The 24,972-nt window shown below is 45.5% G+C and overlaps 1 protein-coding gene across 5 annotated transcripts in view; it reads right to left on the bottom strand.

Moving 5' to 3' along the window:
- The window catches only part of LRMDA (leucine rich melanocyte differentiation associated), a 1,113,439-nt gene that overhangs the window by 624,724 nt on the left and 463,743 nt on the right, over positions 1-24,972 (bottom strand). The window lies entirely within an intron of this gene.

The following is a 24,972-nucleotide window of genomic DNA, read 5'->3' as shown; positions in this document are numbered from 1 at the left end:
TAAAAATACAGAACTCAGCACACTGGCTGCCTTATAAACAAAGAAGATAAAAACCCAGGAGATACCCTACCCATCTTAACCAGGCAGATGGCCTAAACCTCATCACCTTCTCACTTATAATCAGTCCTTTACACAAAATTAAATTAAAATAAAGGAGGCGATACTCCAGGGTCCAGAGCAAAACATCTGATGTGACGTCCCCCCTCCAGCATCGCGAGCACACCCAACCCACATTTTGCCTTTCTGCTGCTGCTACCGACATTAAAATCGCTTGCTTGATTTTCCAAACCTCGGAGAAGAGGGCAGGACGGACGGCAGCGGGAAGCATCTCAGTGGCCTGTGGACGGACCCCTTCCCAGTGGTGTGAAGAGGCCTTCCTGCCACTCTCTCTCCAAACTCACCACTAATTACCAACACCTGCAGCCCTTCATGCCAAGCCATCCCTTTTAACCCGAACCCTCATCTTTTCTATTATTTCCATTAAGGCTGTCAAAACCAGAAGTTTGGGAACCTTTCTCTGTGACCTTGGCATTTCTTTGCAAGCTTAAAGTATTGGCATTTTTTTCTCTGACTGCATCTCTTCTCATTTGTCATGATTATTGCTGAATTTTTCAACTGTCATTCCCAAATGTAAATCAATGGTTGTCTACTTCCCCTTTGTCATATCTGCACAGCAAACAGCCTTTCCCTTCTAAATGAAGCTTCCTCCCTTTCCATCCATTAAAAGGGGCCTGTCTGCAGGAGAAGTCAATCCTTTGTTAGGTCATTGCATTTATCACGCTTCCAATCAGTGCCTGACACACTTATTCAGCCAGGTCTTCAACCACACAATCATTGTTCATCTGAGGGCTGTGCTGTAATTTATTTATGCATGGGGTTTTCACTATCCATCTTGGGCAGTTTCAAATTTTTCACCCCTGCCCTTCTCTTCCTCAGGACTCCCAGTGCTTAGAGGGAATTTGGTGGGGGGCAGGGGGAGAACAGTGATAGGGGGCAGGGGAGGGGTAGAAAGAGAAAGAACAAGGAGCTTTGTTTCTGTGGGAGTGGCTGCAACCAAGTTCCCTTCTCTGTGAGAAACTGAGAGCAAACCAAGAGAGACATTGGATCGGGGTCTGGAGCCCCAGTCACAGAGCACCACTTAAGCCAGGTGACCCTCTAGCCATGAAAAGTACCCACGAGGGACAATTCCAGGATGTACTAAATGAGAGTAAAGGCCCATCACGTTCAGTAAGGCCTCTCTATAAGAATATTGACTCCAATTGTCATACAGGACACTCTTAAAGAGGAGAACTGTTCTAAAAGGGAAAGGGAGCAGCCCACTTTCTAAGAATTCACCCCTCCTCCAGGTAGCTGCTTAGCTGGAAACAAGCCAGTATGTGTTGCCAGGAAATTCCCAGGGGAACATGGGTCAGATCCCAACACCATTAGTGGGCGCTGACGGAGGCCCCCCAGAGCACTGGCCAACAGTCCCGGGCCCCGGCACCCTGGAAAGGTTTCTCCGCTCTTGGACCCACAAACATACATTTTACAGAGGTAGAAATTAAGGCCCATTACTGTTCCATAGCTTGCCTGAGGCCACAGAACTAACCAAGAGGACTGTGGTTCTTGGTCCTTCCATCACTAACTCTACTGGGAACCCTGAGAATGTTCCTGATGTACTTATGGTTGATATGGTTCTCAGGACTTCTGTTCACAGCTGCGCAGTCTGTTACCTGCACAGCTGGACACAGCAACCCTATATATGTACGAGGAGACAGCAAGGGGGGAAGCAGATCTTCTACAACAACCCGTTTACAGGCAAAAGCTTCTCTAGGCTAAGCCCATACAACAGGGTACAACTACAGGAACCTACCAAGATGTCCCCAGCAAGACTATAAAGGCACCAAAAAGTACCAAAACCACCACATTCTCCTCATCTTGCCTAACGCCTTCCCACCCATCTCACCAATCCTCCACACAACTTGTAAAGCTATTTCTATGTAGTGATAGTGGGCCCAAGCTCTATTCTAGAGATGCACGACCAGAAAAGAATTATTGCTTAATCTACATCATGGCCCCAGAACATCTTACAGGGGCCAATAGTGCACTCTGGAACTTCTATGACCTCATTTACTACGTCAGGAAACAGCCACTGGCTGGATCCACTGCTCTTAACAAAGACTAAGTCTTATTTCATTTTCATGCAAACACTACAATGCAGCCATCATGATAACTGGAATATGTGCTTGCTCTCAAGGTCCCCATCCAAGTATGGCTATTAAGTATTCAAAGCAAGTCTTGAGCAATTTCCCTATTAGTGATGCATCAGAGCTGATTTCCACGGTTGAACGTGGAGTGACAGGTTGAGGGATGAAGAGAGTCTGGTGAATCTCATTGACCGATCTCCTACAGCATCCTCCTAGGACATCCCAGTAGCCTGACTATCCTCTGAGCCTGATCACTTGGCTTGAAGGTGATGAGACAGGATGGTGACAGCTGAGATAAGGTTCCCGTCCACAACTTCCTTCATTACAGACCCACTGCCAGAAATGATAGTGTCTGGAAAGCCATGTGTTGAAAGCACCCGTGATTATTTCAGAAAGGGCTAGGATGAGAGTATCTGTGAGCATCCTGAGTCATTTGAAAAGAAGTCTAGGTCTGGATAATTCCATAGAATTAATACTGATTAATTAGTATTAATTAATCAGTATTAATTAATTAGCTGGTTAAAACAAAACAAATTAATTAGCATTAATTAATTAGAATTAATCAGTATTAATTCCATAGAATTAATACTGATTCTCAAGTAACTTTACAGTCTGCGAAGCATCTTCACATACACCATTTTGGGCGCATTGTGCCAAGTACCTCAATGTTACCCTTAACAGTCTTCACCATTATAATTCATTCCGGGCGCCCAAATGTACCTTCCGGTCAGTTGTTTAATGCAAAGAATTCACAAGAAGTATTGCATATAGGATAGCCAAGAGACCTTTGGAATAAACAACATGAATTTTTAAGGTTTTTTTGTGGGCAGATAATTTACTCAGGCTGGTTGCTTAGAGCAGTTCAGTCCCTACTGAGCTGTTTTCTGGTCATCCCTTCTATTACAACCAGCTGGAAGGAGAAATAGAGACGTGTCATCTGTTGGTGTACAGCTTGATCTGTCAGGCCACGCAGATCAGAAAGCTTTAGATCAAAAGCATGTGGCAAAGGAGCATCAGTATTTATTAGTCTTCCAGGTTTACAAGCAAGTATAGTCAGAAGAAAAGAACAAAAGACACTGTATACGCACAAACATAATCAAGCTTGGAAGTGAGAACTCAAAGAAACTCATTATTGGTACAAATGATAACGGTAGCTTATTGAGATGGTTCAGAATCTCCCGGTTCTCACAATAACAGCTAAGTCAACTTCATGAACCTGTGTTTTGTTCTTGAACTGTGCAGCCTACGTGTGAGTGAGGTTGCAGAGATTCTGTGGCCAAACACAGCTTCAACACGGTGAGGTAAAGAAGCCACCAGATAAAGAACAATTTTTGGCTTTTGGCTGTAGACTCCTAAATTAATAAATACTGGTACCCTGAATGTAGTTGCATGGCTGGCAAAGCCAGCTCCAAGGATAGGAACCCCCTAGTAGGAGAATCAGATGGTTCAATAATGCTGATGAGGGAGGATGTTAAAAGCCCCAGACAGCCTTGAAGTTCTTCTCTCTGTTAAAGAGTCTCCTTGAGGCATAAGCATTCTTGGGTGAATTTCCTTGAGAAGAAGCTCAGAGGAAGGAAATAATGCAGATTCTAGTTTCACGTGTTTCCCTTCCGTTCAGATCCTTGCCTTGTAAGAACAATACTGGTTTTCAAAAGTATTTTGGCAATTGTATCTCCAGTTGGGGACTCAGGATATCTATCATCAACATTTTAGATGGTAGCCCAGCTGAGAGCTGAGAAATCTGGGTCTCCATGAGGCTACAGATATTCCTAGAGCAACGGAAATACTGAGCTGAAGCTCCTTAATGGGAAATGCCATTCAATTAGTGAAAACAAATTAGACACATTAACAGTTATTTATCAGTTTGGGCAAGGTCAAATATGCCGCCCCCATCTAATGCCCACTTATTGCAGAGCTCTTCTGAGCTATGAATTCACGGGTAGGACCATTAGGTCACAGAGGACATAGATTTGTTTTGGCCAGTATTTCCAGATTTCTCCAAATGGCTGCATCAGTCTCACCTTCCACCAGCAGTGCGCAAAGGTTCCAGTTTCTCCTCATCTCCAAATAAGGCACCAAGAAATTCCACAAAATGTTTTATCTATGAAAGGGCTGAGCTCCACACTACAAAAAGCCTGCCCTAAACCCATTCTCATTTTACCTGGTAAAATTTAAATTTCTAAACAATGATTGATGGTTCTGGTGGGCATATTTATAAAGGATCTTAGTCTTGAGCAAAGCAGGTGAAAGAACTATTATTAGCTATGCTTAGGCTTCATGAGCCACCAGAAGCAGAGCATAAATCGAGTCAGGGCTCTTGTGATGTTTTCTTCAGAACAAAAGCCTCTCAGCCTATGATTCCAAGGAAGAGGAATGACTGACAAAGTCTTCAATGTGCTGCATGGTAGGAATAAAAGGTAACAAGATTTGCTACGATCTAAGGGTAGAGATTGTAATCAGTTATTTTCCAGTAGTACCTAAGAACGTTTTGCATAGTACCTGTTACTGATCAGCCTTAATTTTCAACAGGTTCCCAACTCTGTCACAACAGAAGTTTGGGAAGGGAGGCCTCAAAAACAAGTAAGGCCTGAGCAAATCCCCAACAACAACATGTTAGCCTTTTCTGGCAAAAACAAAAGTGGTTGGGATAAACCCTGGCAGCCCTATGTCATTGCAAACCTCAACTACAATAAGTAGTTGTAAGTAATAAAAGTAATTACTTTTATTACTTTTAAATAAAAGTAATAAAGCAGGAACTTAAACAAAACCGAGCGCTCTAAAAGACTCTGGAGAAACTTCTCCTTACGCAGAAATCAGATGGCTGTGTAGACAAAGGACCTTCTGATACTAGGCTTAATTTCCCTTGTCTTTGACCTTGAGACCTCAACAGAGGGTCTCATTTCTTTGAACAATGGAAGGCTACTAAACTGGCAACCCACTCTCAGATAGCAAGGCCATCAGGTTAGTGCAGATAAAAAAGAGCTCCTACCTAGCTGCCGGAGGCATATCCCAGACATACATTAAACAAAGACCTACTATAACCCTGTTACTCTGCAAATTTTTAGCTATGTAACCTTGGGGAAACTACTCAGCTTCCCTAAGACTCAGTCTCCTCATTTCAAGGCATGAAGGTAAAGGCTAAGTCACCATGGTGTTGGCAGGTCCCAAGGAGACAAGAGGTGGCCACCGACAGTACCGAGTACACAGGCCTCACAGGTAGGGCTATGCACACAGCTCTACAAACAGGTGAGACGGAGATTTACATACGGGTTCTACCAACTCATGCACAAATTTTACTTATTCGTTCACACTTACACATCATGCACCAAAATGCTCATATATGCATTCACCAACCCCCGCGCCCACACACACAAGTCTGTCCCATCCACATTTGTGAAAGGCTTTGTCACCATTTTTCTTCCCTGGTCACACTCACCGTGCACTGTGTTCTAGGGTACTGCCCTGCCCCCAGGGCACCAAGGTCTCTCTGATCGTGGATGGTGGTAGAGCTAAAAAGAGCCCAGATTGCATCCAAAGCTAACTCTTACTTGGGCATCACAGAACTTTGGAGAGCTAGAATCTTCTGATTCTAGAACCTTTTTTTTTTTATTGCCGCCATCTTTCCTTCAAAGAAAATCTCACCCAGGGACGCTGAATTAAAGCAGACACAGGTAACACTGCACCTGTCAGAATGGGGTGGGTCTCCGGAGACCTGTTTATTATTGTCCCCTCCCCAGGCGACCCTGAGATCCTACCACAGAGCCACTGGGTTCCAGGCAACACCCTTCATTTATACACGGAGGAAGTGGGGTCCAAGGCAATAGAGTGAATCACTCAGGGCCACGCGAGTGGTTTGTGCCCGGGCAGAACCTAAAACCTAGATCTACAGACTCAAAAGCCACCACTCTTTCCCCCGAGTTGCCAAAATATAGCCATCTAAATATCAGCATTTATATTAAGCATTAAATCCATTTTACTAAACAGTAACTACCCTCGCTGTATATGATACACCAAGCTTTAGGTGTCAACTAATTTGACTTACTCTCCCTTTCATTGCCCTTATATCTTGCTTAATAAGACATTTTATTCAGATACTGCTGAGGTAATAAAGAAAGAAGCGTGGTTGCCAAATGTACTGCCATTTTTATTTTTAGCTTCACTGGAGTAAGGGGTTATTTTCTTGTGAAAAGGATGAAATGCAGCTGCCGGCCTTTTAAATCGTATCACGCAATCCTGCCTTTGCCCAAGCAATAGATTTCCAGATAACTGCAGCAATCTTCTCGAAGTGTAAAAAAACAAAACCAAAAACAAAAAAAACAAAAAAAAACCAGCCACTGCCACCCTTCCCCAGACCCTGCCCAGCCTCAATTGGAAAGCATCAGCAAGAAGGGCTATTTGCACCCACCCCATGAATCTGCTGACACCTGCCCCACGAGAACTAGGAGGCCACACTTCAGGCTCTGCTGCAGCCAACAGTGCAAAGCTCTGGCACTCCCTATGCAGTTAAAAATATATGATGATGATGGTGACCATGATGTCATTAAGCTAACCTTCACTGAGTGGTTATCACAGGTGATGTGCTAAGTGCTTTGCATGCATTATCTCATTTAATTTTCACAGTAACCCTAGGAGGCAGGTACTATTACTATCACCATTCCACAGATGAGGACCTTGAGGCATAGAGAGGTTAAACAACTCACCCAAGGTTACCAATTAGTATGTGGTAGAGGCAGGATTTGAACCCAGGCCTGCTGGGCCTCGCAGCCTGCACTTAGAACAAGTACACTGACCTGCCTTGTAAAGAGCTGAGGCTGGTGCCAGCAGACCTGAGTTCGAATCTACCCCTCCGTCTACTAGCTGTGTGTCCTTGGGCAAGTAGCTTAACCTTTCTGAGCTTCACTTTCTTCAAATGTAAAATGGAAACAGCATCACCAGCTTGCAGTCTCATGGTTGGGAATGTGTCTTGCTCCCTGGCCTCAAGTCAGGAGGTCCTTCCTTTAACACTTAGATTCTGCGCTCCGGGCTACCTCAAATTAATGAAAGGAGCTGAGTTCTGGTGCAAGAGCAAGCATACCATAAAAAGTAGGGTGGAAGAAGGAAGGGGCGAGAAGGAGGAAAAATTGTCTAGCTATGGGTACCTCCAACACACACATGGAACGAGCAGCTGAGGGACAAGACAAGCTGATCTGTACTTAACAGTTTTACAGTGGATGATATGATGTCTCACGCTTGGGATCTGTCCATTCCCGGGCGTTAGAATAAGGACCAGTGGAAGGAAGGTGCAGAGGAATACACCTGACTCATCCTAAGAACAAACTCCCTGCTGGTCTCAGCTAATTTGGTGTCCCTGGAGGTAGTGAGTTCCCTATCCCTGGAGACCCCCGAGAACAGACACTGAAGAGTTCCGTTAAGCTCCATCCATTCCAAACCTGAAATTCTATGATTCAAGAATCGAAATCACAATGACGTCCCTGTAAATCCAACTTGCGATGAGCTGTGTCGCTGCGCAGCTTTTAGATCTGCTGCAGCCAGAGTGCGGTGTGGGACACTGGGTAGGCTTCTTAAAAATCACACCAAGCCAATCTGGCTGTCACAAGATGCTGTGTGTCTTATGGTGTAGAACTCTGGAATGGTTCCCTCCCCTCCTGGTATCAGATAGGATTAAAAACAGACCAGAGCTTCCCAGGAGAAAAAACAAGATCTCCTGCTGGGGGAGGTAAACAGCCCACTGAATAGAAAGCCACTCTGCTTGTTTACAGCGGAAGTTACAGGCCTGGGAAAGCAGGATGATACCACCCAGCACTGAAGTGTGGTGGCACAGGCTGTAACTCACAAGACAAGCCTGGCCCAATTGGAGGAGGTGGGTGCATTCCCAAGTGGTCATTTATGCCCACAAATACCCCACTCATTAATCCATTTAATGAGCAGTTTCCTACTACACTGTGTGAATTTGTGATAAAAAGAAGGGCAGGCTACCAGCTCACATCTCCAGCCAGGCCCCAGGAAAACCAGGAGCAGAGGTCCCCATCTTCTGGAACGTGGTTTATCACAACCTAGAATCGAACGCTGTGTGTAGGTATATATTTGTCTTCCGAGCACGAGACTAAAACTTTCAGACGAGTGTTTTTATTCTGCCTCTGTGACCACGACAGCCCTGCCTGCCATCCTTTGGTCCTTTCCCTGTCCTAGCTCTCTTTTAACACTGGTAACAGCACACGGAAGATCACTCTGGGGCCTTGCTCCTCCCTAGACAGCTCACTCTGCTCCGCCTGTTGCTGAGGCCTAATTTTAATAAAATCCTTCCCAGAATGCATTAGACACACAAAAATAACAGAGATGAAACACGAGTCAACCTGGCATCTAAGTATGTTCGCACACACATAGCACACTGATGCAAAGCATGGACTGTGCTCCCAGAGTCTGAATCCTAGTTCCACCACTTCCTTGCTGTGTGACCTTGTACAGGTTACTTAACCTCTCTGGGCCTCAGACTCCTAAGTCTGCAAAGTGGCATTATTAATAGAACCTACCTCATAAGGTCGTTAGGGGAGTTAAATGGGTTAATGTATATAAGCATCCAGAATGCTGCCTGGCACAAAATAAGCGCTTATATAAGTGTTCACGGCTGCTGCTTACTACTACTATCACCACCACCTCTGCCTCCGCAACTGGCGAAGTCATTTCCTGGGAAAGAAGTCTCCCTTCCAAACTATTATAGCAAATCTATAATTGTATTTTAGGGGGCTGTACGCAGTTTAAGAATTTAGATGGTTCTCAGAACGTGTTTTTTTAAGGTTAGATACACAAAATATTTTTAGTATGATAAACTACCATATTCCAACCCTTCCTAGACTCTTAAGGCTCTCAAGCAACTGTGGCAATTAAATCGTAAAGACGTGATGTGTGTTACGGACGAAGTACTCTGAGGCCTGACATAAAAATGTTCATTACCAGCCAGGCCCCTGCAAGATGACCAAATTAACCTCACTGCCAGAAGTATATTAAGGAAGAATAATAAATTATTCAAAACCTATTGCTGATAGAGCAAAAAAATATTTATGGAAAAATCATCAGATTATTGCATTTTAATCATGATCCTGTTGGATGGCTAAAGTGGTAAGTCCTCACGAAGCACTCTGGCGGAAGATAAGGTAGTCCCAGAGTGACTTGCTATCAGTGGTGTCCCTGGGAGAATGGACAGCATAACCTGAAGGGAAGAAAAGCTCAGCAGAAGAGGCTGGAGATCTGAAAAGCCAGAAATAAGCCAAGGCGCGCCTAGGCGTCCGTGCGAGAAAGCCACCCACTCCTCCGGAATGGCAGGCAGGTGGCCATTTGGCCTGGCATGCTACCTTCTCTTAGATCACCCTTCTCTTGAAAGGCACAGCAACACCCCCGGCCCCTCCAGTTTATTAACTCACTGGCCCTTGAGATCAAGGGAGAAAAAATAATAGAAAAGCAAATTTTCAGAAAGCCACAGGAGCAGCCTCCCCAGGCCACTGTCTGCCCGTGCTCTCCGGCACTTCTCCCCTTCCCCACCCAACCCCGTTCCCTGGCTCTAACTCTACGCCATGTTCCCTTCCTCTTTCAGCAAGGCTGAGCAAAGCTGACAGGCGGATTCCTTTGCTTTTCAGGGTATTAAAGCCACTTTCCCGCTCTGACAGCCTGTTCTACTCTCTGCCACCTTACAGCTCCGGCTTCACACTCCTCTGGGCAGCCAGTCCTTCCTGACAGACCACTGTCACTTCCCATCATCCTCTCTGTAGATCCTGTTCTCTCCCCCTCAGCACGCATCCCGACTTTCCAACCAATGCAATTATTTTTTTTGACAAGCCATCCATCAGTTTTAACTTTAAAAGCACTTTCTGCTGATATCCATTGTTAAATCCTTTGCTTTTTTATGGCGCTTGCATGAGAGAATATGATATCAGACATTCAAACTACCAAACCATGTAAATTTACTTTGTTCTCAGCTATGTTTCCAATTTCACGTCCAATTTTTCGGTACATTATGCGTAGTTGTTGTGCTTAATATGATGTTGTCAAATCCCATTAAAGTTCACTGCATTGCACGGCTTTAAAAACAGGTTACAATTTGCATTCTATAAAGAAAGGAAGGAGTGCAGTCTGAAGTCAAGCTGAATCTTATTAAAATTATCTGTTCAATTGTTACATTTGTAGATGGAGTAATTTTGAGGCATTAGCTGAGACACATATGAAAATGTCAGGGTGCCAACTAACGACAATGAGAGCAAAAGGAATATCTCTGTGAAACTCAATAAAGCTCCTTTGCTGGTGACATAAATTTGATGATAATCCGAGGAAATGAATAAGGGACCATCCCGTTTGAATAGGAATTACCTTTTCTATTAAATCACTTTGGTGTGTTTCCACTTGGCCTACATCTTGGTCCTAGGCCACAGTGAGTCTCTGGAGACTTATTCCAATACAAGGAGATAGGGAGACACGCAAAGGAGGAGAATTTGTACAACAGAAGGTCATTCCTTTGAAGGGCACCATACTTGGAGGAGACTTAAGACATCCTAAAAAAAGAGTCTTTAAAAATATTTTCTTCCTTTTTGGAACAAGCACAGAGAACAGAGCAACTCCACGCACCAGTAGCACATGGATTGCTGCACTGATCTACTACCAAATCTCTGAGCACAGGAGACTCAAGGGGGAATACACTTGGGGTGCTGCCGGGATGGACGGGGGATGTACAGGAAGGACTGGAGACTGGGATTTATGAGACTGGAACCAGTAACGTCAAGTGATATCTAGGGGTCTTCCTCTCCCATGGAGTTCCCAGATCAGCAGCTGTATTTCTGACAGCACTGATTTCCCCATGTCTTGTCATTAAATCTCGTCTCTGATTTTAAAGGTATCCATCACCGGCGCTGAACAGAATTATGCCATTAGGGGCATTATTAACTGAACCATTGATTTCATGGACTATAACAAGTTGAATTTTTGTTTCACACACCGAAAGTATTCCCAGTGCAGACATCTACGCCCCCTCCAAAGTTATTTTATTAAGGACATCATAATTTTAATTTTTCCAATGCAGTCAGTATTTAGGTAAGCCACGATGATAAAGAATAAAATTCAGTGACTATGGAAGATGTAATGAGGTGCTAAGGAAGTTGGTGCTGAGGCGGAGAGAAAAGGGCAGAGTGTGTTTTAGGTGAAGCTTAGACGATGACTTGCTGTGTGACTTTAGGAAAGTCACTTAACCTCTCTGGGGCCTCACTTTTCTATTGGTAAAATGAGGATAAATATTCCTTATAGGTATTGTAAAAATTGAATGAGATAATCTATGGATAGTACTCTGCTTATTCTGGCACATTGTTAGAGTTTGATAAACACTGGGTATCATCACCCTCACCACCACCACCACCAATAATAGGTAAAGAACAGAGAAAGAAAATAACATGGAAAGAAGAGGGGAAGAAAAAGCCCTATCAAGAGGTCTAGGCTGGAGATGAAAACGAGTATTTGGGCTAGACGCAAGGAGAGTAAATAGGTTTCAATTCTCCCGATAAATCTGGTCATTTGGTGGCTACTTTCAGAACACTGTTGAGAAAGATTCTGAGGCCTCATCCAAATTCTGGGAAAAGAGTCCTTCAATCAATAACTTACCCCCATGGTGAGCAGTTCAGGGTGACATAAAACATGTAAGTTGAAAAACCAGCCATTAATGCTGGGACGCTGCATCAAAGGGTAAACATAGGGCACAGGTGGGAATCAGAGTGAGGAGCCCCCGGTTCACCACACAGATGAAAAGGATGTGGCAGAAGGCAGCTTCCAAACTGACCAGTAAGAACCAAGCAAACAGACGATGGGGCTTCCAACAAGGACAATGCACACCCTTCTCCTGGTCTTAGGTACATGATCAGTGCATTTATGCCCACCAAGCAAGGTCATCTCAACCACTCTGACCTATCAAGAAAGGCAAACCCAACCAAATCCCATGTTGTCAGGCCTGGGAAGAAGGAAAGAGACCATTAAAGTGGCCACAATTTAAATCTTCAGAGTAGGATTAACTCTTCCTTCTCAACATGAAAGATCTGCCAGTCCCGTGCGCCACAACTAAGACCTGGGATAGCCAAATAATTAAATAAATAAATTAAAAAAAAAAAAAAAGATCTGCCAGAAAAGGAGGAATTGGTCCTAAAAAGTAGTTCACTTGACGGAACATGGAAGGAAAGAAGGCAGATGCCGTGAATTTTCCCCATTGTTGCCAACTCTGGCCTCCCTGGTGGGGAGGAGACAGACATCAACTCTGAATAAAGGCTTGTTAGAATTTTACATTTGGTTTTTCTTACTCACCCCAGCAGAAGGAACAGAAAAGAAAGAGGCACAAAAGGAAAAGAGGAGAGTCAATGGAGAGACAAGGGACGGAACAATTGGAGGATGAAGGAGTTTACTTCTAAGGTACATGAACACGTCTGGATGACAGAAAATGGGGGCGGGGCAATGGAATAGGAAGCTTATTAACATTAAATTCCTTGTCTGCAAGGATCAGAAAGAAGAAAGCCATAGGGAAACCCGGTTTGAAGAAAACTTCCTCACAACAAGAGCTCTTCAAAATTTTAGATCTTGAAAATAAAACACACTTCAGTTTGGTTTTAAATGAACTTTTGAAGAGCCTCACTCTTACCCCAGGAAGTCCCTCTGGGATCTGAAGGACAGACACATCTATACATGGGTGCGTGCATGCCTCCGGACATACACACACAGTTTTCACCTCAACTGGAGATCGTTGGCGACTGCTCAAAAATTCCTCCAGATTGCCTCCTACACAAGTAGAGATTCAGTCCTACACACTCTGCCCAGTGAAAATATTTCAGAGCATAAATTCCCCTGTTAAAGGGTAATTAGCCCTACACATCATCCTTTCCTCCCCTGAATGGCTGGAGAACAGAGCAGACATAGAACCAGGCTGACATTTGCCACATCCTGACCTGTATTTGCTTTTTGTTTTCGTTTTTGGTCGGCCTGCAGGGTCTTAGGTCCCCCACCAGGGATGGAATCCCGGGCCGCAGCAATGAGAGCACAGAGTCCCAACCACTGGACCACCAGGGAATTTCCTGACCTGTATCTGTATTCATCTTTCTACACATCTCTGTCCTGTCTACCACCAGAGCAGACACCCTTAGAGAACAAAGACCATGTATTACACTACTTTATGACCCAGTCTTGAAAACACACCACCCCCTATGAAGTAGGACCTCAACAAATTTATCTGAGGGAGGTAATATCAGTCAGTAATGATTGAACCTAAAACAGTGCAAAAAGAACCAGGTCTCCAGCAACTTGGCATTTTTGTTTACTTATTGTTTTTCGTTGATTGCCAGATCTCTTATCCTATTAAAGATTTACATGTCCGTGGCAGAAATATCCCTGTTTAAATATCTAAAGAGTGACTCCATTTGTTTCTCCCTACATTATTCATTTGATTGGTTTTAAAGTTATTGGATGTGAGAGGCATTAGACAGACCACACACACAAACAAGCTCCCCTCTCTCTAGGAAATCACTGTGGTGAAACAAGATGGTCCGCCCTTCCTCCCTCACGCCTATCCCTGGAGGGTGAGATCATGCCTGCAACTGCACCAAGCTGCACACATGGAGAGGAAGCAGCCTTTCCCGGGGATTCGGCAAGTCACCGCGTTTACCGAGCACTTCCTACGACTGGTATCGTAAAACCCAGGCTGAGCTTTCTTTTACTCTCTCTTCTCTTTCTTTTGGCTCTTTGAGAATGTGGTAGAAAATCTTAGTGCCAGAAGGAAGGCGGGTCTAGGATGTAGTACTCTGCTAAGGACAAGAGGACATGGATCCTGGACTCAGATGTGCCATAACCAGCTATGTGACTATCCTTAGGAATTTTCCTCTCCACACTTCGGCTTCCTCGTCTGTAAAATGCATGGAAAAGGTTGGAGTGGATAGATTATAACGTTGACCCGGTGTCAGACTCTTAGATTCCCGTCAATTCTGTTATCCCAAGGTCACTAATATACTGGACAGGTGACTTCTGTCCTTTGCTTACTTGTGAAACATCTCCCTTTCTGCACATGGAGCTTCTCCAATCATTCCTAAGTCACCGACATCGCCAAAGGCTGCTTATGAGGTGCCCGTGGGGGGGGGGGGGCGGGAAATGGTTACACTGTGAGTCAAATGTGTCCTAAACAAAAATGTCCTTTTGAGTAATCACAAATCTGGACATCTTGAGGGTGGTGTACAATCTAGGTTTGCTTAAGGTAGCACTTTCCAATCCGAAGATGTTTTAAACATCTCAACATTGTCAACATTGAATGGAGAGAGCCTTTGCAAAAGGATGTATTTGCCAAGTCCAGGGGCTGGGAATGTGGAGGCGGCCTGAGAGGGGGAGACAGGTGCCCCGAACCCCACCCACAAGGAGAATCAAGCTTGAGTGTTCAGCTACAAGCAGAAGAAAACTAATAAACCAGACTAAGGTCAATGCAAGGGGTTTGGTCGAGGTGATGTTGACTTTTGAGGGTCGAGGGGAGAAAGAAACAGAAGCAAAATAGCAAGCAGAGTCGGGGGGTGGGGAGAGAATTATTAATAACTCAGGGACAATGCATTTTTGAAAATCAACTTCTTCAACATCCTGCCGACTCAGACATGGCAGGGAGGCATCACAAGGACCCAGGGCAAACTGGAGCATTTCTCCAAATCCCCAGAGCCACCTCTGGATCTCCTCCAGACCACAAATCCCAGGGAGCGAGGAGACATAGCCAATCACACACATACCACCACAAAAGCTGCTGTCTTTTTACCATAGCAACAATTTTACAGAATGTGCTAAGAATTCCAGAAAGCTTCTTTGGGGGAGTGTTTCCTTGAGTTTCATGAAATGAGCTCCAAAGACTCCCTCACTGAGATTCCATTAGTCCAAAAGCCTACTACTGCTCCCTTATGCAGAAGGATTTCTGCATCTTACAAGAACAAGCGGGCTGAACCCTACGGCACTGGGCGCTGAGCAGCTTCTGCGGTGATGTTTGCAAATGCACCCGCCGGACACCACACTGAACAAAATCTTTAAGATGAAGTCATTGATGCTGCTACACGACTTTCCAAATAATGCACAGGACCAGGATATGCAGACCAGTGAGGTAAACAACCTTGAGGTTATACTGTCCTTCTGTTTCTCCGTAAATCCAAGTTCAACTTTCCTTTTACCTTTGGGGCTGTCATGATGAGCCCCATACAAGGGAGTGCAGTAAAGGGCTAGGAGCAGGAAGCTGGGCGAGGATGCCCAGCCTGGCATCCTAGCTCCATCCCTTATTAGCTCTGTGACACCAGCCAAGTTACAAAACCTCTCTCTGAACTTCGGTTCCTCTTCTCAAAACTGGACATCATAATGGCACCTGCTTCCTAGGTCATTGTGAGGATTAAGTAAGTTAAGACATGTAAAGTATGTGGAACCATGCCTGACACTCAGCCCTCAAGAAGGATCTGTTATTTTCTCTTTTTACCCTGCAGGACAGACCTTCCATGTCAATCATGTCACTGTCCTCACTGTCTTCCCCCAACTGCCAACTCTTTGAGGGAGGGACTACCTTATCCACGTCTGCTCCCTTCGTGCACACTGCCTGAAATGTAACGGTTGTCTGTCCGTGTCTCTCAAATGAGTGGGTGAATAGAGGCAAGAACGGTGCAGGTCCCTAGGAAGGCCCGCCACACTCATATACTCACCTATGCTACACTGCTACCCCCCCAAGATCAAAGCCCCTCTTCTCCGCCTGGCATGATTCTACCCATCATTCACGACTCAGTTCCAGACACCTGCTCCACCAGGTATTGGGCAGCATCACCGTGCAGTAGCTAAGGCAGCAGTTCCGCAACCAGACTGCCTGGGTTCAAATCCCAGCTCTTCCACTCACTAGACCCTAGTGAGTCTCCACATTTATCCACCACTAACTGCCCAGGTGCCATGCACAGCTCTGAGCGCTTTATTTCCGTTACCTCGGTAAACCCTTACAGAAACCTAGGAGGTACGTACCATTATTCCCACTCTACAGGCAAAGAAACTGAGATTTACAGAGGCTTTTTTTGCCCACGGTCACCGGGCTCAAAGTCAACTCCTTCCACCTTCTACCGTGTCTGTTCCTAATGAATCCCTTTTTATCAGATTTTTTTCCCCAATTTTCTGCCTTGTTGTGAGGTATGAAGGACTAAACACACCATTCTGGGGCCAGCATTTGACCTCAGGTCCAGCTGCCTCCAGGCCGTGATTTTTCTTAGTACCTGGCACACTGGACAATGCTAATTGACATTTGATCCCCTCCCTGGATTCCAGACTCAACCTTGGTCTGACCACGCTAACATCTCCGGATTCAGGAAGCCAGCTCTCCGTTTGGAAGGAGCCTTTGGGATGGGTCCTTCTCAGAGCTGAGCCCAGGGCCTGCTCCGCGGCCAGCTGCGGGGTGAGCAGGTAGCACGGACTGTGGACAGGACAGAGCCGTGCTCTCCAGAGCAACCCACTGCCAGGATGGGCTTCCCCCAGACCCAGAGAACACCGCCAGGGCGACGATGGGCCCAGAACCCCCAATGGTGCTCACATCCATGCTGCCTGGTGCGCTGCTGGACGGGAGAGCTCTCGGGATCGGCTTCCAAACCACAGAACGCTGGAGCTGCCTCTGTCACCGGGCGACAGGGGAGAGGACACCACCCCCCCCCGGTGGCGTTGGCATCCCCTCCCCCAATCCTTACATACTCTAAGTTACCTGGAAGAGAGGTTCCCTATCTATGGCCTGCAGAGCAGGCACGCAACCCTGCCCCTACTCCTTGGCAGAGAAGATCGTAGGCCCTGCCACCAGTTCTACACAGCAAACTGTTGCTCGGTTTATATAAGTACCATGGAAATCAGAGAAAGACTCGCAAAGAAGCAACTTAAAAGAAGGTCAACAAGCCTCCTGACAAAAAGTGTATATGGAGTTCCATCTTCAAAATACAGCCATCTCTCTAGTTTTCTCCTTAACCCTAGGCTAAAGAGGCTAATAAGATTCATAGACAACATATGAAATGATGGAATTCTCTGCACAGCTCCGCTTCTTTCTACACATAATTTTAAAACTATTACCCAATAACGTATTGTAATAAAAAAGCTGACAGGGTCATGCTCAACAAGTAATCACTGGCATGTTTTCGCACCTAGAGATGGAGAACTTTCTTATTATGTGCCCCTGGTGATTTTTTAGGTGTTTCCATAAAGCTGTTGCCATTATTTATAAGCCACAGGTTACTTCCCTTCGCTGCATGCTCCAATTAATGAAAACTTATTTTAAAGACTCTGAAAAGCAGGGCAGGCTAGGGGTGGTGTGCCAGGCAGCCCCAGAGGGGTGGGGAGGGATTTGCAAGTCATTTGCGGCCTTCCTGAAGGCAGCTCTGATTCCCTCCGCAGGGCAAGAGGCAGCACCTTTGGAGATGGGTGACCTCCTGGGGATGAGGCGTGAGGAGACAGCAACTGCACCCAGGTGGGGGCCATCTCCACCTCTGCTGCCTCAGCCTTGCCAGCCCAGAGCTCCAGGCTCTGCCCCACCAGCAGGAGCCACAGGGGCCGGGAAGTATCTGTTGCCACGCCCTGAACTTCCTGGCCACACCCACGGCCTAAGCACCTTGGGGCTTGGTACCTGCAGGGTCAGCATCCTACAGGGGCAACTCAGGAGCTGTGGTGGTCAGGGCGCACACATGCACGTGCACACACAACCAGGCCTGGAGCTCCCGTGCCCATTCCTGGCTCCCCCGCAGCTGAACACCAAGATGGAGAAAACTCAGGACTATGAGAGCCATCGAGCCCTTCCAACTCCTCCTGGACAGAATTAACACCAATGGGTCCAATAAGGCCCTCCCCTCCAGCACCCATAAAAGCCCTACCTACCTTCCAGACCCACTTCAAATGTTGCGTCCTCCAAGAAGCCATTTCTGTCACGCATTGTGAGGTGAGATGTCTCCCTCATTAAGTCCATAGTGAGTGCGACCGCTTCTGCAACACCCACTCGCCAGCCTGGTATCCTACCTACTTGCATTCTATCTTATCCCCGTGCAGGGCTACATGGATAGACAGCCTCTTGAATAGACCATGGCTACTCATCTCCATAATCCACTCGCCTCTTCAGCCCCTGCCTCCTGAATCCAGGTTAGGTAGGGGAGCTGAGTCTAGAAAGGACACCGAACTTGGAACTGAAGACACAGAGTCACACTCAGCTGGTCCTGCAAGCTGTGATCTTGGGCAAGTCACTTAGCCGCTCTGAACCTCAGTACTCCCAACGGTTAAATAAAAAAGGTTACACACAAGAACTGCTAAGCTTCCTGTCAGCCTGAAATTTCTCTGACTTTATAATACAAAGCTATGATACTTGTAGCCAGGATGACATACTAACTTAACCCAGCCAGATGACAACATGGTTTTTAAATGGGCCAGTGTGTGTATGTGGCAGGGGAGCAGGGTGTACTTTGAGGACTTGGTTTCTTTTGCCGTTGAATCTCACCTTATAGCCTTTGACCCCTGCATGGGGCCACAGCCACAAGAGGTTCTGTTGACCTGTGTTTCCAAAATAACACCTGTTTACTAATATATCTGAATGACATTTAAAATAATTAATTAGCAGACTTTTCCCCCACCTAGAAAGTTGTCTGTAATTCAGGCACCAAATACACACGTCAACCCAGTTTACAAAGAAAGATCATTTGAAAAGAAGGACACGAGAGAGGTTAGCTAACTATGAAATCTGTACTTTAGCTGACATCTTGACCAAGACACACCAATCATAATTTTGGATCCATACAAGGGAATTATGATGGTCCCCCCCTTATCTGTGGTTTTGCTTTCTGCCATTTCAGTTACCCGACGTTAACCGTGGTCCAAAAATATTAAATGAAAAGGTTCAGAAGTAAACAATTCTTAAGTTTTTAGTTGCATGACATTCTGAGTAGCATGATGAAATCTCACTCCTTCCCGCCCAGAAGGTGAGTCATTCTTTTGTCCAGCGTATCCACACTGTGTGTGCTGCCTGCCCGTTAGTCACTTAGTGCCTGTCCTTCTCAGACCATCTGTCGCAGTATCACAGTACCTGTGTTCGAGTAACCCTTATTTTACTTAATAATGTCCCCCAAACACAAGAGTAGTGATGCTGGCAATTCTAATATTCTCTTACTCTGCCTAATTTATACGTTAAATTAAACTTTATCATAGGTGTGTGTGTGTATAGGGAAAAACATAGCGTATACAGGCTTTGGTACTACCCATGGTTTAGGCATCTACTGTCCGTCCTGGAACGGATCTTCCACAGATAAGGGGGGGACTACCGTAACAGATCTTCTCTCTTACCAGAAAATGAGGCTTGGATACTTGGAGAAAACATTCACATCGAATTATGCTTCTTAACTTTGGAGAGAACTGAAAAATCTGTCTGTTAGAGCATGTCCTTGCTCACCAAAATCCTAATTTTATGTACTTATATGGCAGTATAAGTGCATCCTTAGGAAGCAAATCTTATGGACAGAAAAGGCTGCATCTCTCTTTTCCCAGAACATGGAATTAATGAAGTCATAAGTTCATTTTTAAACTTGGAGTAGAACACAGCACACTACCAGGAGAGGTGAAACACCTATGATTATAAACGCTCCATTTTGACAGCTGGAAGCTAAGGAGCAACTAAGTAACAGTGGAGAAAACAACCGCCAGCTGCAATTTTCTCTCCATTTTTGATCCTTTTACAAGCATGTGTTGCATGTGTTTTGACTATTTTTGAAAAGGAGGGAAAAAAAAAACTTGGGCAGTCTTCTCACGGAGGTTGCTATTTGCAGGCCCTTTTTCAGATGGTATCACTTCATTTAGTAAACCTCCCCTTCTTTGTAACCATTTCTGAAGAAACATGGGAGGCAGGAGGGAGTTTCCCCAGCACCACTGACAGGCAGTGGAAATGCACAAGCAGGGGGTGATGCAGCCAAAGGCAGAGAAGTGTTCGCATACACAGGGAGGGATAAGTCCTTTGAAGGGGTTCAGGAGGGAAAACTAGCACATCCAAGCTTGCTCACCTGACCTAAACAGACAAACACTCAGACATAACTCTTTGGGCTCCATGCCTTTTTTTCCATGCCCTTACTCTTCTCTGGGGACTTTGTGATGTGGGCCACTGGGGGCACCCAGAATGGCTGTCCTGCTCTGTGCCCTCAGGTCTCTCAGGGCCTGGAAGATGAACTCAAGAGGTTTCCTTCCTCTTCATGCTAAACTCTGCAGCAGTATGAAAAGCTGAGAGAGCTTAGCGCTGCCTCAGAGAGGTATGGGGAATCAAGGGGCTCCCCCTTCGGCCAGGCAGGATGTGCTTCTCCTTCAGGCACAGAAAGCACACTACCTATGGCCCACGAGACTTTAGAGGACCACAAGACATGTTTACATTTCTTTTAGAAGCAGAAGGGAAAAAATTAACTCTAGGCCAACGGAAATGTTTTAATGTATACTATTAATAGATCTGTCTTTAAATCATTAACTTGTAGTACTCTATGCAGGAAGGGGCCCACAAAATGCAAAGTGCCTAGAGCCCATAAATATCATGATGAGTGCCTGATTCCAGATCATCCCTGCCCCCGGGCCTTTGCAAGTGCTGTTTGGGATGCCCTGCTTCAATCTTCCCTTTATTCAGTGAATGAATAATTTCAACTCAATTTCCACCTCTTCCCTAGTAGTTCCCTGATTGCTCTGATTACTAGCACTTTTCTCTCCCTCAATCTGAAATTCCGCAGCAACTAGACGTCACACGATAGCCTCACACTTACCAAGTTTCTATTTCTCATGCAGTCCTTATGCCTGCTCCTTCATCCCAAGAGACAAATACTACCTCCCTCACTGCTAAGATAACAGGAAGGCCTCACCACTGCCCTCAAAATAGTCTGTGTCTCAGCCTTGCATTCAAATGCATAATCAGATCCCCTAGTAACTCTTATATTCCCCATCCTACCCAATGGACCCTGAACCACGGCCATACCAGATGCTAACCATTTTCCAAGTATGCCTCATATTCCTCCCACCACCAGCCCTTTGCAAAAGCTGTTCCCTCAGCCAGGGATGCCCTACCCTTTCAGAGCTTCCTAACAAAAGCCTTATCCAATCCTTAAAAGCCTAGTTCAGACATAACCTCTTCCAAGAGGCCTTCTCAGATGTTTCTACTGAACTATATCCCTCCCTCTCCTACTCTACCCCAGCACTTTGCATGTCTTCTGCAAGATTCATCAGGATCTGACTTCTATCAAAGGAATTTGTAGACCATGCAAGACCCCTTAGTCTGAGGGCTCCCAGAGCAGATGCTAAGACAAAGACTGAAGTCAAAATATGTTGGGGAAGGTGACCCCAGGAGTGGGGGAAGAGGGCAGTGAGACAGGGAAGGGAAGGAAGTGAATACTGATGCACGGTACCTTATCAAGCAAGTTACCACGGTGGCCAGCTGGAGCTCACTGCAGCTGGGGACACTCAGAGACAGAAAAGAATGTACCACAGAGTTTTCCCAATTGAGGCAGATGGGATGTTTATCTCCCAACTCCTGTCAATCACTGGTGCAGGCGAGGCTGCTCCCGAGGGGCATTAATTCTCTGGCATGTCCAACCTACTTGCCACAGGCAAAGGAGCTCCAGTGGCCAAAGAAAGCTCGCAGACAAACAGGTGCAGGTGCTTGTGGCTGGCCACTGGATGGTGTGCATGGAAATCGTGAGACCTCAGGGGACACGGGAGGCCACCGACAGCTTCCGCTGCAGAGAGCGTGGACTTCTGCAGCCTTAAGCACCCAGCGGGACCCTGGGCATGCAGCAGGCATGCAGGAAGTGCTCACACAAAGGAAATCATGTTCAAGCTCTTTGAAGGCAGGGGCCACATTTGATTTTCTCAGGGCCAGGCCTCAAGATAGGGACTCAAATCGTGCATGCTGGCTGAGGAACCGTGAGTGATTTAACTCACTGCCCCACCACCCAAATGAGACCATGCCAAGGGAATTCCCATCTTCTTAACTCTTCTCTACTTCACAAACGCTATCTAATTCATGCAAGCAATACAGGCCAGCCCTGTCCTGTGAGGTCTAACCATGAGGACAGTAATGAAGATGTAAAGAGTTAGACAGCATCTTGAGAAAAGGCACCTATATCCAGAGGAACGATCCAGGAACACTACAGGATTCTGGGCAATTCCCTGAATTTGCAGCTTTCCTGCAGCCTCTGGCACCTCAGCCTCCCAGGTGGTACTGGCTATACTTAGGAACTGGGATGGAGCATATACTAGAGGTGTTCGGGGGGGCCCCGTCCCACTCCTCCAGCTTCCTTGTGTTGACATCATGTCACACAGGGTGCACGGAGAAATGGCCTCAGGGCCCAGCCGACAGCAGACATAACCAAAGCCTCAAACAAAGAAAAATAAGTAAGCTCAGGCAACGGCTTCAGGCAAGGGAGGGACAAGCCAGCTTGTCTTGCCAATTTCAGAGCAGAACAGATGTTTCTGCATCTCCAAGGTATCCGCCCTCCTAGGACACCAGACATAGGTCACGCATCAGTCATTCATCTCTAGGATGAGTTGCAGCGGCCAGCACACAGTCAAGATGAAGGCACATCCTTTCCAAGAAACGCTGTTTAATGGCAAGGATATGCTGAGGGTGATTGCTCATGCCAGATCATTCCAGCTGACACAACCAACCAACTTTCAACGCTAAACTAGAAAAAGAAAATCCTGCATGCTGTCTTGTTCCAAGCAAGGAACAGAGTAACCCACGGACAGTGTAGGAGTTGAACCTCGCCTGGCTTAGTTTGATGAGACCTGGCCACCTCGGGACCTGTCAGGAGACCAGGGGTTTACAGGCTTGACCCAGCTATGATACCCTTCAAGCGCTATGGCTAAAACAGCAAGGAAACCAGTACCCAGGAGACCTGGCTTCTACTCACAGCTCTGCTCCCTGATGATCACACCCTGAACAAATCACTTCTTCTTCCAGGGCCTCGATTTCCCTTTCTAGAAATTTAAAGGATAACCTCCAAGTCTCCCCTTACAGCTTTAACACTATATAAAAGTCTAAAAATCCTCATGCTGGAGTGTAAAATGTTAACTTTCATTCCCGGGGTGACAGCAAGAAACTGGACGATAGCATGGAAACCTTCCAAAATGTTAACACCACCGCTGACATATTTTCATCTGGATAAGGGGAACTGTCCTACCGCTTTTTGGTCCCCGGACACCTTTAGAACTAAAATGTTTCTATGGAAAACTGCTTTATGGTTTAATTAGAAAAAGAAGTCAGCAAAGGAGAAAAATAGAATTTGAACACAGCTCTTTAACATGAAATTGATTTTATTCCATCTCTAGAGCCACATAGGAATTACTTTGACCACCAGAGGGCTTTCCACACTGCCGAAATGCATTAATAAGACATAGGTGGTAAAATTAAAAAATAAAAAGTTCCAAGTTACATTGTCTAAGGCCATAAAGGCCTGGGGGCTGAAGTGAAAAAAAAGAACACACACACACACATACACACACACACACACACACCCCTGAGTTTCTCCTAACTATGATGCACTTCTTTATAAACATGATGAGGAAAACTTCCCATCTCTCCTAAGTTCCAGAAAACCATCAGAAGAATTTGGTGCATAGAACCAAAAGGAAATCACAAATTAGCTTTCAGAGGTTCCAGAGCCTTGTTATGAAGATGTCATTCCCCAAATGTGGAGCTAGTTTCTCGTATCCTTTTGCTCATTCAGTCAAAATATAGACGTACTCCCAAATATATCGTGTTTTTAACACATGATTTGGGGATAGCCAACACTGTCGAACGTGTGCCACATGACAGCTTTGTGAATATGTATATTATTAACTTTGTGCATATTAACGTGTTCAATTCTCCAAAACTCCTATGAGACAGACACCATTATTATCCCTGTTTCACATATGAAGAAACTGAGGCAAACAGAAGTTAAAGAACATGTGAAAGGTCAAGCAGCTAGTAATTGTGAAAAAAAAAAAGCTCAGGAATAACTCTATCCACCCAACAACAAGAAAACTTCCAGTGACTACAGATAAGCGCTCTCTAAAAAGAGGCACCACGCACCATAACCTATAGAATGCAAAAAAATAACCATCAGTGACAGAACAGCGTACCTCTGGGCTCGCATCTCTCTCTGTGGGTTCTCAGATAGCATTCCACAGCCCCCAGAGTTCCACATGGGCATCTCCTAGAGGGGCCCGAGGGGGGTGCCAAGGGAGGCTCTGTGAGCCTACAGGCCCCGTTATCTACCTGAGTCTCTTCAGTTTTTTTCTATTTTATGAATTGGAGATTTCCACATATGATTTCATTTAGAAAAAAAAAAAGATTCTAGTAATATTAAAGTTTAAAATCTGCTATTTCACAAGACGTTTCAGGAAAAAATAGTTCCCTCTTGGGTTCTGTTCTCTGAAACCCATTTTATAGCACTTGCTACACTAGGGTGAAATATTTCATCTTGTGTAGCTCCTTTACTCTATGGTTGAGCTCCCAAGGTCAGGAATAGTATTTTTTTTTTTTTTTTAATCTTTAGGCCCCAACCTTTAGCCTAAGATTGGGCCCAGAGTAAAATTTTTAACAAATATTTGTAGGGTGAATAAATAAAGTGGCAGGTAAAGTAAGGCTAGCTGCTGTGATAGATAAACCATGAAATCTTAGGGACCTAACAGAACAGATGGTTATTTCTTTCTCATAAAAAGTCCAATCTAATAGGTGGCCTTCCACACAGTGACCCAGGAACCGAGGCTCATT

Source organism: Delphinapterus leucas, chromosome 16 (assembly GCF_059928025.1).
Source record: "Delphinapterus leucas isolate spDelLeu-1000000601 "Yukka" chromosome 16, BTC_Dleu_Yukka2, whole genome shotgun sequence".
Taxonomy (NCBI): Eukaryota; Metazoa; Chordata; class Mammalia; order Artiodactyla; family Monodontidae; genus Delphinapterus; species Delphinapterus leucas.
The sequence above is the reverse complement of the archived record's forward strand: the minus strand, read 5'-3'. Positions and strand labels throughout refer to the sequence as shown.